Genomic DNA, 13,814 nt, shown 5'->3' with positions numbered 1-13,814 from the left:
AAATGGGAAGTAAATAACTGAACAATCTCATGGTTATGTTGCTGTTGGTCAAAATTGAAATCAAATCTGAAAAAAACACTTGACTAAACCGGAAGTAAATAACTGAACCGAAATTAAATATCCGATTCGTTAGTTCGGTTATAATTTAAAGGTTTACTAGTGGGGGCTGATCTAGAGTAAATGATTAATGGTGATTAAGAGTAATTAAGCACAGAATTAGTGAAGCGTTAGGCTTTAGTGAAGAACAGATGAGTAACAGAGGATGGATAGTGGATATATAAGGTTTCTTTGTATCAAAAGTGATTTGTCTTTGAACAAGCCTAACAACAAAAGTGGCTGTAGTTTAGTGGTGAGAATTCCACGTTGTGGCCGTGGAGACCTGGGCTCGAATCCCAGCAGCCACACTTTTATCTTTTTGAATACGTAACATCTATGTATGTACTTGTACTTAAGTTTTTTAATAAACCACCCTTTTAACAGGTTTTTAGTGAAAGCCCACTATACATTGCAATGTACTTAAGCTAAACTTGGGGCACAATGCCCATTTTTACTTACTACTTTCTACACTTGGTGCACCCATCAATTTTTTTTAAAATCAGTAGATCTCTGCCGTTGATCGTGTGAGTAAGAAGAAAGCCCTAATAATAATAATCGGACGCTTCCTCTCTTCTTATATAAATACCTCTCATCTTCCCCCATTGTTTCCAATACCTAAAACAAACTTAGTTTCTTCTCATCAGTTCTCTACAGTTCTTGTACTCTGCTGTGTTATCTTATGATTCGTCTTAGCTAGGGATGTTAATGATGATAATTCAAAAGGCTTGTTTCTCAAAAAACATTCGCAGTGGCCGCCTAAGAGCTTTCGCCTTTCGCCAGGCTTGAGAGTTAATGCTGCTTCTATCCTTCCTTGGATGTCTGAAACTTTATATTTATTAGCTTTGAGTTGTAATAAGTTTGTTTGTTTTATATATGGTTCTTTTGATTTTGAGTGCTTAATGTCTGTTTTAGCTGAATTTTATGTTGCTAGTGCTAATAGGATAGAACAAAGTTTAACACATGTTAATTCATCTGTATGGCTTTGTCAGCTGTCTCAATTGGTTAACTTTGGGTCGATGATGATAGACGTTAAGGCTTGTTTCTCGAAAAACATTCGCAGTGGCCGCCTAAAGCCTTTCGCCGGGCTTGAGAGCTAATGCAGCTCCCTTTCCTTCCTTGGATGTCTGAGATCTTATATTATCTTCCTTGTTTTTTTCTATGTTTGTGTTTTGCAAATGTTTGGGAATTGGGAGTGTGTGCTTCCTTTCAATGGTGGCGGTTGGACAAACTTCTTTCATTGTTATTTTAATTATTTGTAAAATGTGGCCAAGTTTTAATCTTGTAAAATCATGTTCTTGCATATATTGTGATAGTTAAAACATATTACTTCATTTTCAGCAATTATTATTATTTTCGAGTGAATTTTGGCGTCGAAAATTTTCGACCTGTTTGTTTATCGTTAGGCCCATTAATTATATCTTTTTTCCATTGACATATGAACAAAAAAACTCTAAACTCAGATACACAACACTAGAAAGTATCAGATGGTTTATATACCTGCGTTCAAAATGAACGGAATTATCAGATGGCTTCTTGTTTGCATTTATTTTGAAGATATCATGGTGTTCACGTAATCTTTTTAGACATATCACTAACCATATAACTACAAAGTCTGTCCAATGACTATTCTATCTGAAGCACATGGACTCGCCATGTTTATCGCCGGGCTATACGGTTTTAGATTAAATAGTGTTCTTTGTTTTTTCTTTTGACGTCTCTTTAAAACTATACGACAAAAAAACGACGGGAAAAATAAAGACAGGAAACGGGGTTGCACACGTGTAAAGCTCAGTTTAACAGGTCGATGCGTGTGGAGACAGCCGAAACGGGAAAGTCTGCTTACGTATGTGCGTGTAGTGCTAAACGGGGACCTCTCCTCGCACATGCCCCTGTTATTTGACGTTTGATTGTTTGATGTGTGGCATTTTAATGGAAGCCCACACGAATTTTCCCATGTTAATGTGACTCACAATTAAACCAAGTCAACCCTGTAATGATCTAGCATTACCCGGAAGCATATGAATATATCTTATATGTTACTTGGAGACGAGTAAACATTTTATTTTAAATGTCTTTGAACGGATTATTCAATTACCTGCAGAGCATTCTCTTGATTTTATTTATATGGAGTTGGGATCCTGATATAATTCTGATACACAAATCAAACTGGCCTATCAGTTAGGTGTTAGATGTTTTTGCTGGAAACAGCTAGAAAATTAATTGAATTTATTTGAAAGGACACTCTCCATTGACCAGCAAAACTTTCAATTCAACAAGTATTCATTTTCATCAAAAATATATACTATTTTCAGTTTAATTGTCGTTATAGAGCTAAATTTACATTTTAAAATAAATGTTGTTATAGGAATTGATAATTTTTACATATTTTTGTATTTAAGCCAGCTATTTAGATTAAGATTGGCGGTCAATAGGTTATGATGATAACTTAGTTGTATTTTCATTGCAATGATTGATTAATAATTTTATAATCTGGTCCAAACTGCATACGATGTATTCCGATTGCACATTAGAGACATCATTACGCATATTATCAGGATGTATATGTTATGAGTTTTGTGGGTTTATGTGTTACTACTATGTAGGTTTTAATACAGTCATATAGACTCGGGCGTTTTTCTCGAACAGTTTGGTTTATGCAATTTTATGTTTTATAATTAGCCAACCGACTCAATTATCTGTCGTTAATGTATTTTATATCTTTGTTAGTTCTCGTTGTTTAGACATTTTTGTCTAGAAAGTTTAATAAAATCCAGTGACAAAAAAAGGTTTTTTTATATCTAATATATATATAAATACATTTGATTTCTCCAATTTGTACCTTAAAATATCATTAATACATTCCACTTTATTAACGACTTATATAATTAAACTTCACGCATCTACCATGCTAATATAAGAAAACAAAAAACTAAACATTTAAACCAAACCAACAATGTATATATGTCACCATATCATTATTATTATTGTAAACTTTCAGTCACCATAATATTTCTTTAGAGGTGAATTCGAGTAAATAACATATGTCAATGTTCGTATATAACAAGATTTCACGTAAAAAATGATATATTAATGGATTAAAAATCATTAATAGTCTGGGTGACTGCTTTCTAAAGCAAAACGTTGTACATGGCCAGTGACACAGATTAGTCTTTTGGGTATAAGAAATTTTTGGGGACACTGTGTATAATTCAAAAAAAAAAAAAAGTTAAGAAAAAGAAAGAAAGGTTTGCTCAAACAAAAAAAAAAGGAAAAGAAAGGTAGAGAGTAGATTTCCGCATAAAGCCACCCACCAGCATATCCCACTTCCATTGAATCATCTCATAACTTTCCATTCTTTCTCATTATTGTTGTTATCTAATCAACCACCACTGATTAGTTCCGACACAGAACTACTCGGATTTAGCTTTTAATTCTTTTAGTTTTCAGAAGATATTTTAACGTGGAAAAATGTTAAAAATCATTTAGATTATGGGTATGCTATTGTCTAATTTTCAAAAGTGTCTTTCCCAATAATTTTTGAAAGGTAATATATAACTGATCATATATATTCAAATTGAAATGTTCAAATTGTTACAATATGTAATTTAAAAGTTTTGGTAATGTTTTGTAATTATAGATACTCCATAGAATACATACGATATATCATTAATTCATTATATACAATTATATTACTACTAAATCTATTGAATATTTTATATACTTATACTAATAAATATTTCATCAGATGTAAGATATACCAATAAGGCATACATTTCTGCAACTCATATTAATAATTTACAATCTCAAAATAGTACAAAAACACACAATAGCTTTAAATTAAATATAATATGTAATTCTAACAAACAGTAGATCATTACTTAAAAAACAAAGACGTAAGTCCAAACAAAAAGATATTTAAAACTGAAAATGTTCAATATTTTCGAACAAAGAAATATGCGATGTTTCATATTGTCATGCGTTTGAGGAATATCTAAAAACCATCAGAGATATTCAATAAAGCTGGCTCTCAAGTTGCAAGAAAATATTATGCCTAGTTTTCTATTACAAAGAAATAACTTATAATCATTAGCAACAAAAACTGGAGGATTTATTAAACTATCACAGCTTCGGAGTACTTTTATTGCTTTTCAGTAGAAAAAAATCGACTTAAACTTCCCTGTATAATTTATTTTAAAATCTATCCGGCACCAAAAAGATTACGAGTGTGACTTGATATACCTTTTAGAGTAATCTTTACTTTAGTTTTAATATTTAATCTGAATTCAGTTTACTTTAACCAATCAAGTAAAAAAGGTTTTCATCCCATTTATTCTAGAAGTGGAGGAAAACTAATAAAAATAGAGTAAATTTCCCCTCTACTTTAACCAAGTAGAAAGTTCAACTCTAATTTAAAAATTTATTTTCTTCTCTTTTTCACCACAAATATTCTCTCACTATTTTATTCTGTGAATATCCAATCACACTCTACTAGTAAGAATTATAAAGAGACAATGTGTAGAATATACCTAATTAAGATCTAAATTTAATAAATGTCCATAATTATGGATAACCCAAAAAGGAGTAATTTTTTGACACTGTGCGAACGAAAATGCCTTTATGCTTTGTCGAAAACTAGTAACTCTAGATCTAGCAGCTAAATATTTATATAGCAGGTAACAATCTACATACCAACTAACATATCCGCTAATAATTTCAGTATCATCTAACAATCTATGTATCAAACAAATGTATCGACTAACAAATCATATATCAGTTAATGAAACTATTAACAATTAATTAGTTATCTATTAAATAGCTCCAAATCTATTTGTAACAACTAACACTTCATGTATCGATTAAGAATCCATTAAAATCTAAATAATAGCAGGTAAGTAATAAAATATCTACTAACATATATATTATCAAAAAGTTGATTGTGATTCGAAATTGGGAACATTGGAATTGAGGTGAGATAATAAGATTAGCATTATAGATGTCAAAAGAATCAGAATAAAAAATAAAGATTTGTGTTAAATTAGAAGATGATTTGAAGAATTTGTACAAGAGATAAAAAGATTAAAACACATAAAAGGGAGAAGAGAGAGAGATAGAAATAAAGGTATTATAATCATTAAAAATATTAAAAAGAAACAATGTTATATGGTAAATTACATGAGTTTTTGGATGCATTTATACCAATTACTCAATTATAAATCACTTTTCGCAAGGAAGAAAACATAATTAAATCATAAATTGGGAAAGAAATGATGGTCAAAAGACAACATATCAGCGTGTGAAGTTAGGCCACGTCATTAACCTGACATAATCACGTGTAGTTTCTCAGCTCAAGTGGGACCTATATTTTGATTGGTGTCTTTAGAAGATGGTGAAAGAAAGAAGTTCATCCTCCAGAAAAAAAATAAATAGATGGAGAAGGAGATGAAGTTATCAAGGTAGGGCCTATTAAGGAAAATTTATCACCACGTAGGTCCCATATATTTCTGTAAGATGAGTAGATGTTATCGGCTGATTGTATTTTCTTCGTCTTCATTTTTTGGGGGGACATATTAGTTGGAATTATTGCGTTTTTATATTGGTCACGATAACAGATTTTTAGTATAAATGATGTTATGCTATTGGCAAAAAAAATTTATGATGCTGGGTACTATAAAAAAACAAAAAAAATCAACTTTAGAAACTTTTGGGATTAATTTATGTGATTGTAATCATATTTAATTCTATATAAAAGATCATCCGCAGCTGTCTGTTGTTAAATTTCTTTAGGGAAAATATGAAAAAAATAAGATGCATTTGTTCAAAAAACCGAAAAAGGCACTTGTGAGTTAAAAGGAAAAAGATAAGAAGAAGAGAAGGCTTTTTCTTGTTATGTAATAGTTGAAGCCTTTAAGGGCATTTTGCAATTTCGTCACTAGATTTACTGTTAGATACATGTACGGACTACATTAGATTTACCGAGGAAGAAGGACGAAATAGCAATCAGCATTTATTCATCAGCTTAATCCGTGACCGTTGAGATGAGATCGATGGCTGGGATTGGTTTCAAACCGGTGGGGTGGGGGGTCCATTTCGCAGAGTGTACTACACTCTCAAAATTTACGAACGTCTATGTTAGTCACACTTTAGATAGACACTCTTCCACTAATCACACTCGTGTCCAGTGAGCGTATGCAGCACACGTCACGGTGGTAACTCGGTGCACAGAAACGACGCCGTATTCATCATTGCGTGTTATTAACGTGCGAAGAGAGAAGTGCAGGTGTTGCGCCACACGAATGCTTAATCAATCAGTGTTGGGAGGACAGTTTCGTCCCTTTTGGGAATTCAAATCATTGCCCTCTTGGCGTTTTGCTTAATTTTGATGACATTATAGAATACAATGTGGAATAAATACATCACTAAACACACTTTCATCTCAGATTGTATAAATAGGTTACCTGTACAAATATAGTATTAGATCACGTCAGATTTTTTAACAACTGTACTTATATACATCTTCCCAAAAAGAGTTACATCTTCAATAAAAGTTACAAGTTTGTCATTGCCTATTATTTAAGTGGCTTCGTAAGACTGGTTAAGATTCTAAACCTGTGAGTGTGACTTGTTTAACCAATAGATTTTGAAAAAAATTCGAAAAAATGAAAATTCTATTTTAGTGCATAGTTTCATCCTTCACTAACATATGATGAAAATCATAGAGATTAGAAACCTTTGTTGTCTCCGTTTTTCTAGAGAATAACGATTTTATAGTGGTTAATCAACCAATTTAGGAAGTATTATGAAGTTTCACTAAACTAATTAACAAAAATTAAAGCGATGTCCATGTACCATAAAAAAAAGTTTAATATACATTAATACAAACGTAGAATGTGTTTAGAAATTTAAAAACAACACTAAAGATCATAGGCTTCAGTATATAAAATATTTATCGAAAAATTTAATATTTTCGTAGGGGTTAAGCCATAGATTTTAAGAAAAATTCAAAAAAAATTAAAATTCTATTTTAATGCATAGATGCATCCTTCACTAACATATGATGAAGGTCAAAGAGGTCTGGAACCTAGGTTGTCTCCGCTTTTCTAGAGAATAGCGATTTTGTAGTGGTTAGTCAACCAAATTAGGGAGTATTATGAAGTTTTACTAAATTAATTAACAAAAATTTAAACGACGCCCATGTATAATGAAGGAGAGTTTAATATACACTAATACAAATGTATAATGCATTTATAAAATTTAAAACAACATTCAAGATCATAGGCTTCAGTATATTGAGCATTTACCGAATAATTAACTATTTTCGTAGAAGTTAACACATAGATTTTGAGAAAAATTCAAAAAAATGAAAATCCTATTTTAATGCATAGTTGCATCCTTCACTAACATATGATGCAGGTCAAAGATGTTTAGAACCTTTGTTGTCTCCGTTTTTCTAGCGAATAGCGATTTTATAGTGGTTAGTCAACCAATTTAGGGAGTATTATGAAGTTTTTCTAAATTAACCGACAAAAAATTTAAACGATGCCCATGTACCATGAAAGAGAGTTTAATATACATTAATACAAATTTCGAATGTGTTTAGAAATTTTAAAACAACACTAAAAATCATAGGCTTCAGTATATAGAGCATTTAGCGAAAAATTCAATATTTTCGTAGGGGTTGTTAACCCATAGATTATGAAAAAAATTCAAAAAATAAAATTCTATTTTAATGCATAAATGCATCCTTCACTAACATACGATGAAGATCAAAGAGGTTTGGAACCTTTGTTGTCTCCGTTTTTCAAGATAATAGCGATTTTATAGTGGTTAGTCAACCAATTTAAGGAGTATTATGAAGTTTTACTAAATTAATTGACAAAAATTTTAAACGATGTCCATGTACCATGAAAGAAAGTTTAATATACATTAATACAAATGTAGAGAGTGTTTAGATATTTTAAAACAACATTAAAGATCATAGGCTTCATTATATAGATCATTAATTGAAAAATTAAACATTTTCGTAGGGGGTTAACCCTTAGATTGTGAGAAAAATTCGAAAAAAAGAAAATTCTCTTGTAGTGCATAGTTGCATCCTTCACGAACATATGATGAAGGTCAAAGAGGTTTAGAACCTTTGTTGTCTCCGTTTTTCTAAAGAATAGCGATTTTATAGTGGTTAGTCAACCAATTTAGGGAGTATTATGAAATTTTACTAAATTTATTGACAAAAAATTTAAACGATGCCCATGTACCTTGAAAGAGAGTTCAATATACATTAATACAAATGTAGAATGTGTTTAGAAATTTTAAAACAACACTAAAGATCATAGACTTTAGTATATAAAACATTTACCGAAAAAATTAATATTTTTGTAGGGAACCCATAAATTTTGAGAAAAATTCAAAAAAATGAAAATTCTATTTTAATGCATAGTTGCATCCTTCACTAACATATGATGAAGGTCAAAGAGGTTTGGAACCTTGGTTGTCTCTGTTTTTCTAGAGAATAGCAATTTAATAGTGGTTAGTCAACCAATTAAGGGAGTGTTATGAAGTTATACTAAACTAATTAACAAAAATTAAACGATGTCCATGTACCATGAAATAGAGTTTAATATACATTAATACAAATGTAGAATGTGTTTAGAAATTTTAAAACAACACTAAAGATCATAGGCCTCAGTACATAAAGCATTTACCAAAAAATTCAATATTTTCGTAGGGGTTAACCTATAGATTTTGTGAAAAATTCAAAAAAATGAAAATTATATTTTAATGCATAGTTACATCCTTCACTAACATATAATGAAGTTCAAAGAGGTTTGTAACCTTTGGTGTCTCCGTTTTTCTAGAGAATAGCAATTTTATAGTGGTTAATCAACCAATTTTGGGACTATTATGAAGTTTTACTAAATTTATTGACAAAAAATTTAAACGATGTTCATGTACAATGAAAGAGTGTTCAATATACATTAATACAAATGTAGATGTGTTTAGAAATTTTAAAACAACACTAAAGATCATAGGCTTCAGTATATAGAGCATTTACAGAAAAATTAAATATTTTCATAGGGGTTAACCCATAGATTTTGAGAAAAAATCAAAAAAATGAAAATCTTATTTTAATGCATAGTTGCATCCTTCACTAACATATGATGAAGGTCAAAGATGTTTAGAACCTTTGTTGTCTCCGTTTTTCTAGCGAATAGCGATTTTATAGTGGTTAGTCAACCAATTTAGGGAGTATTATGAAGTTTTTTTAAATTAACCGACAAAAAAATTAAAAGATGCCCATGTACCATGAAAGAGAGTTTAATACACATTAATACAAATTTAGAATGTGTTTAGAAATTTTAAAAGAACACTAAAAATCATAGGCTTCAGTATATAGAACATTTACCGAAAAATTCAATATTTTCGTAGGGGTTAACCCATAGATTTTGAGAGAAATTCAAAAAAAAAAAAAATTCTATTTTAATGCATAGATGCATCCTTCACTAACATATGATGAAGGTTAAAGAGGTTTGGAACCTTTGTGTTCTCCGTTTTTCTAATTAATGGCGATTTTATAGTGGTTAGTCAACCAATTTAAGGAATATTATAATGTTTTACTAAATTTATTGACAAAAAAAAATTAAACGATGCCCATGTACCTGCAAAGAGAGTTCAATATACATTAATACAAATGTAGAATGTGTTTAGAAATTTTAAAACAACACTAAAAATCATAGGATTCAGTATATAGAGCATTTAGCGAAAAATTCAATATTTTCGTAGGGGTTAACCCATAGATTTTGAGAAAAGTTTTTAAAAAAATGAAAATTCTATTTTAATGCATAGTTGAATCCTTCACTAACATATGATGAAGGTCAAAGAGGTTTGGAACCTTGGTTGTCTCCGTTTTTCTAGAGAATAGCGATTTTATAGTGGTTAGTCAACCAATTTAGGGAGTATTATAAAGTTTTACTAAACTAATTAACAAAAATTTAAACGATGTCCATGTACCATGAAAGAGAGTTTAATCTACATTAATACAAATGTAGAATGTGTTTAGAAATTTTAAAACAACACTAAAGATCATAGGCTTCAGTATGTAAAGCATTTACCGAAAAATTCAATATTTTCGTAGGGGGTTAACCCATAGATTTTGAGAAAAATTCAAAAAAATTAAAATTCTATTTTAATGCATAGTTGCATTCTTCACTAACATATGATGAAGGTGAAAGAGGTTTGAAACCTTTGTTGTCACCGTTTTTCTAGAGAATAGCGATTTTATAGTGGTTAATCAACCAATTTAGGGACTGTTATGAAGTTTTACTAAACTTATTGACAAAAAATTTAAACGATATCCATGTACGGTGAAATAGTGTTCAATATACATTAATACAAATGTAGATGTGTTTAGAAATTTTAAAACAACACTAAAGATCATAGGCTTCAGTATATAGAGCATTTACAGAAAAATTAAAAAATTTCGTAACCCATAGATTTTGAGAAAAATTCAAAAAAATGAAAATCTTATTTTAATGCATAGTTGCATCCTTCACCAACATATGATTAAGGTCAAAGATGTTTGAAACCTTTGTTGTCTCCGTTTTTTAAGCGAATAGCGATTTTATAGTGGTTAGTCAACCAATTTAGGGAGTATTATGAAGTTTTTCTAAATTAACCGACAAAAAAATTAAAAGATGCCCATGTACCATGAAAGAGAGTTTAATACACATTAATACAAATTTAGAATGTGTTTAGAAATTTTAAAACAATACTAAAAATCATAGGCTTCAGTATATAGAGCATTTAGCGAAAAATTCAATATTTTCGTAGGGTAAACCCATAGATTTTGAGAAAAATTCAAAAAAATTAAAATTCTATTTTAATGCATAGTTGCATCCTTCACTAACATATGATGAAGGTCAAAGATGTTTGGAACCTTGGTTGTCTCCGTTTTTCTAGATAATAACGATTTTATAGTGGTTAGTCAATCAATTTAGGAAGTATTATGAAGATTTACTAAACTAATTAACAAATATTTAAACGATGTCCATGTACCATGAAAGATAGTTTAATCTATATTAATACAAATGTAGAATGTATTTAGAAATTTTAAAACAACACTAAAGATCATAGGCTTCAGTATGTAAAGCATTTAACGAAAAATTTAATATTTTCGTAGGGGGTTAACCCATAGATTTTGAGAAAAATTCAAAAAAATTAAAATTCTATTTTAATGCATAGTTGCATCATTCACTAACATATGATGAAGGTCAAAGAGGTTTGGAACCTTTGTTGTCTCCGTTTTTCTAGACAATTGCGATTTTATAATGGTTAGTCAACCAATTTAGGGAGTATTATGAAGTTTTACTAAACTAATTAACAAAAATTTAAAAGATGTCCATGTACCATGAAAGAGAGTTTAATATACATTAATAAAAATGTAGAATGTGTTTAGAAATTTTAAAACAACACTAAAGATCATAGGCTTCAGTATATAAAGCATTTACCGAAAAATTCAATATTTTCGTAGGGGGTTAACCCATACATTTTGAGAAAAATTCAAAAAAATTAAAATTCTATTTTAATGCATAGTTGCATCGTTTACTAACATATGATGAAGGTCAAAGAGGTTTGGAACCTTTGTTGTCTCCGTTTTTCTAGAGAATAGCGATTTTATAGTGGTTAGTTAACCAATTAAGGGACTATTATGAAGTTTTACTAAATTTATTGAAAACAAATTTAAACGATGTCCATGTACAATGAAAGAGTGTTCAATATACATTAATACAAATATAGATGTGTTTAGAAATTTTAAAACAACACTAAAGATCACAGGCTTCAGTATATAGAGCATTTACAGAAAAATTAAATATTTTCGTAGGGGTTAACCCATAGATTTTGTAAAAAATTCAAAAAAATGAAAATCTTATTTTAATGCATAGTTGCATCCTTCACTAACATATGATGAAGGTCAAAGATGTTTGAAACCTTTGTTGTCTCTGTTTTTCAAGCGAATAGCGATTTTATAGTGGTTAGTCAACCAATTTAGGGAGTATTATGAAGTTTTTTTAAATTAACCGACAAAAAAAATTAAAAGATGCCCATGTACCATGAAATAAAGTTTAATACACATTAATACAAATTTAGAATGTGTTTAGAAATTTTAAAACAACACTAAAAATCATAGGCTTCAGTATATAGAGCATTTAGCGAAAAATTCAATATTTTCGTAGGGGTTAACCCATAGATTTTGAGAAAAATTCAAAAAAAATAAAATTTTATTTTAATGCATAGATGCATCCTTCACTAACATATGATGAAAGTTAAATAGGTTTGGAACCTTTGTGTTCTCCGTTTTTCTATATAATAGCGATTTTATAGTGGTTAGTCAACCAATTTAAGGAGTTTTATAATGTTTTACTAAATTTATTGACAAAAAAAATTAAACGATGCCCATGTACCTGCAAAGAGAGTTCAATATACATTAATACAAATGTAGAATATGTTTAGAAATTTTAAAACAACGCTAAAAATCATAGGATTCAGTATATAGAGCATTTAGCGAAAAATTCAATATTTTCGTAGGGGTTAACCCATAGATTTTGAGAAAAATTCAAAAAAAAATGAAAATTCTATTTTAATGCATAGTTGCATCCTTCACTAACATATGATGAAGGTCAAAGAGGTTTGGAACCTTGGTTGTCTCCGTTTTTCTAGAGAATAGCGATTTTATAGTGGTTAGTCAACCAATTTAGGGAGTATTATGAAGTTTTACTAAACTAATTAACAAAAATTTAAACGATGTCCATGTACCATGAAAGAGAGTTTAATCTACATTAATACAAATGTAGAATGTGTTTAGAAATTTTAAAACAACACTAAAGATCATAGGCTTCAGTATGTAAAGCATTTACCGAAAAATTCAATATTTTCGTAGGGGGTTAACCCATAGATTTTGAGAAAAATTCAAAAAAATTAAAATTCTATTTTAATGCATAGTTGCATTCTTCACTAACATATGATGAAGGTCAAAGAGGTTTGGAACCTTTGTTGTCTCCGTTTTTCTAGAGAATATCGATTTTATAGTGGTTAATCAACCAATTTAGGAACTGTTATGAAGTTTTACTAAACTTATTGACAAAAAATTTAAACGATGTCCATGTACAGTGAAAGAGTGTTCAATATACATTAATACAAATGTAGATGTGTTTAGAAATTTTAAAACAACACTAAAGATCATAGGCTTCAGTATATAGAGCATTTACAGAAAAATTAAATATTTTCGTAACCTGTAGATTTTGAGAAAAATTCAAAAAAATGAAAATCTTATTTTAATGCATAGTTGCATCCTTCACTAACATATGATGAAGGTCAAAGATGTTTGAAACCTTTTTTGTCTCCGTTTTTCAAGCGAATAGCGATTTTATAGTGGTTAGTCAACCAATTTAGGGAGTATTATGAAGTTTTTTTAAATTAACCGACAAAAAAATTAAAAGATGCTCATGTACCATGAAAGAGAGTTTAATACACATTAATACAAATTTAGAATGTGTTTAGAAATTTTAAAACAACACTAAAAATCATAGGCTTCAGTATATAGAGCATTTAGTGAAAAATTCAATATTTTCGTAGGGGTTAACCCATAGATTTTGAGAAAAATTCAAAAAAATAAAATTTTATTTTAATGCATAGATGCATCATTCACTAACATATGATGAAGGTTA

At 29.6% G+C, this 13,814-nt stretch overlaps 3 non-coding genes across 3 annotated transcripts; all 3 read left to right on the top strand.

Moving 5' to 3' along the window:
- The first annotated feature begins 332 nt into the window (after positions 1 to 332).
- TRNAH-GUG lies at positions 333 to 404 on the top strand. Its single transcript has one exon. It is a non-coding gene; the product is annotated as a tRNA-His (tRNA).
- Positions 405 to 796: 392 nt separating this feature from the next.
- Positions 797 to 923, top strand: LOC117126359. The gene has a single exon (XR_004448928.1). It is a non-coding gene; the product is annotated as a small nucleolar RNA SNORD14 (small nucleolar RNA).
- A 184-nt stretch (positions 924 to 1,107) lies between these two features.
- On the top strand, positions 1,108 to 1,228 carry LOC117126360. The gene has a single exon (XR_004448929.1). It is a non-coding gene; the product is annotated as a small nucleolar RNA SNORD14 (small nucleolar RNA).
- Positions 1,229 to 13,814: the final 12,586 nt, after the last annotated feature.

Source organism: Brassica rapa, chromosome A06 (genome assembly GCF_000309985.2).
Source record: "Brassica rapa cultivar Chiifu-401-42 chromosome A06, CAAS_Brap_v3.01, whole genome shotgun sequence".
Taxonomy (NCBI): Eukaryota; Viridiplantae; Streptophyta; class Magnoliopsida; order Brassicales; family Brassicaceae; genus Brassica; species Brassica rapa.
The sequence above is the reverse complement of the archived record's forward strand: the minus strand, read 5'-3'. Positions and strand labels throughout refer to the sequence as shown.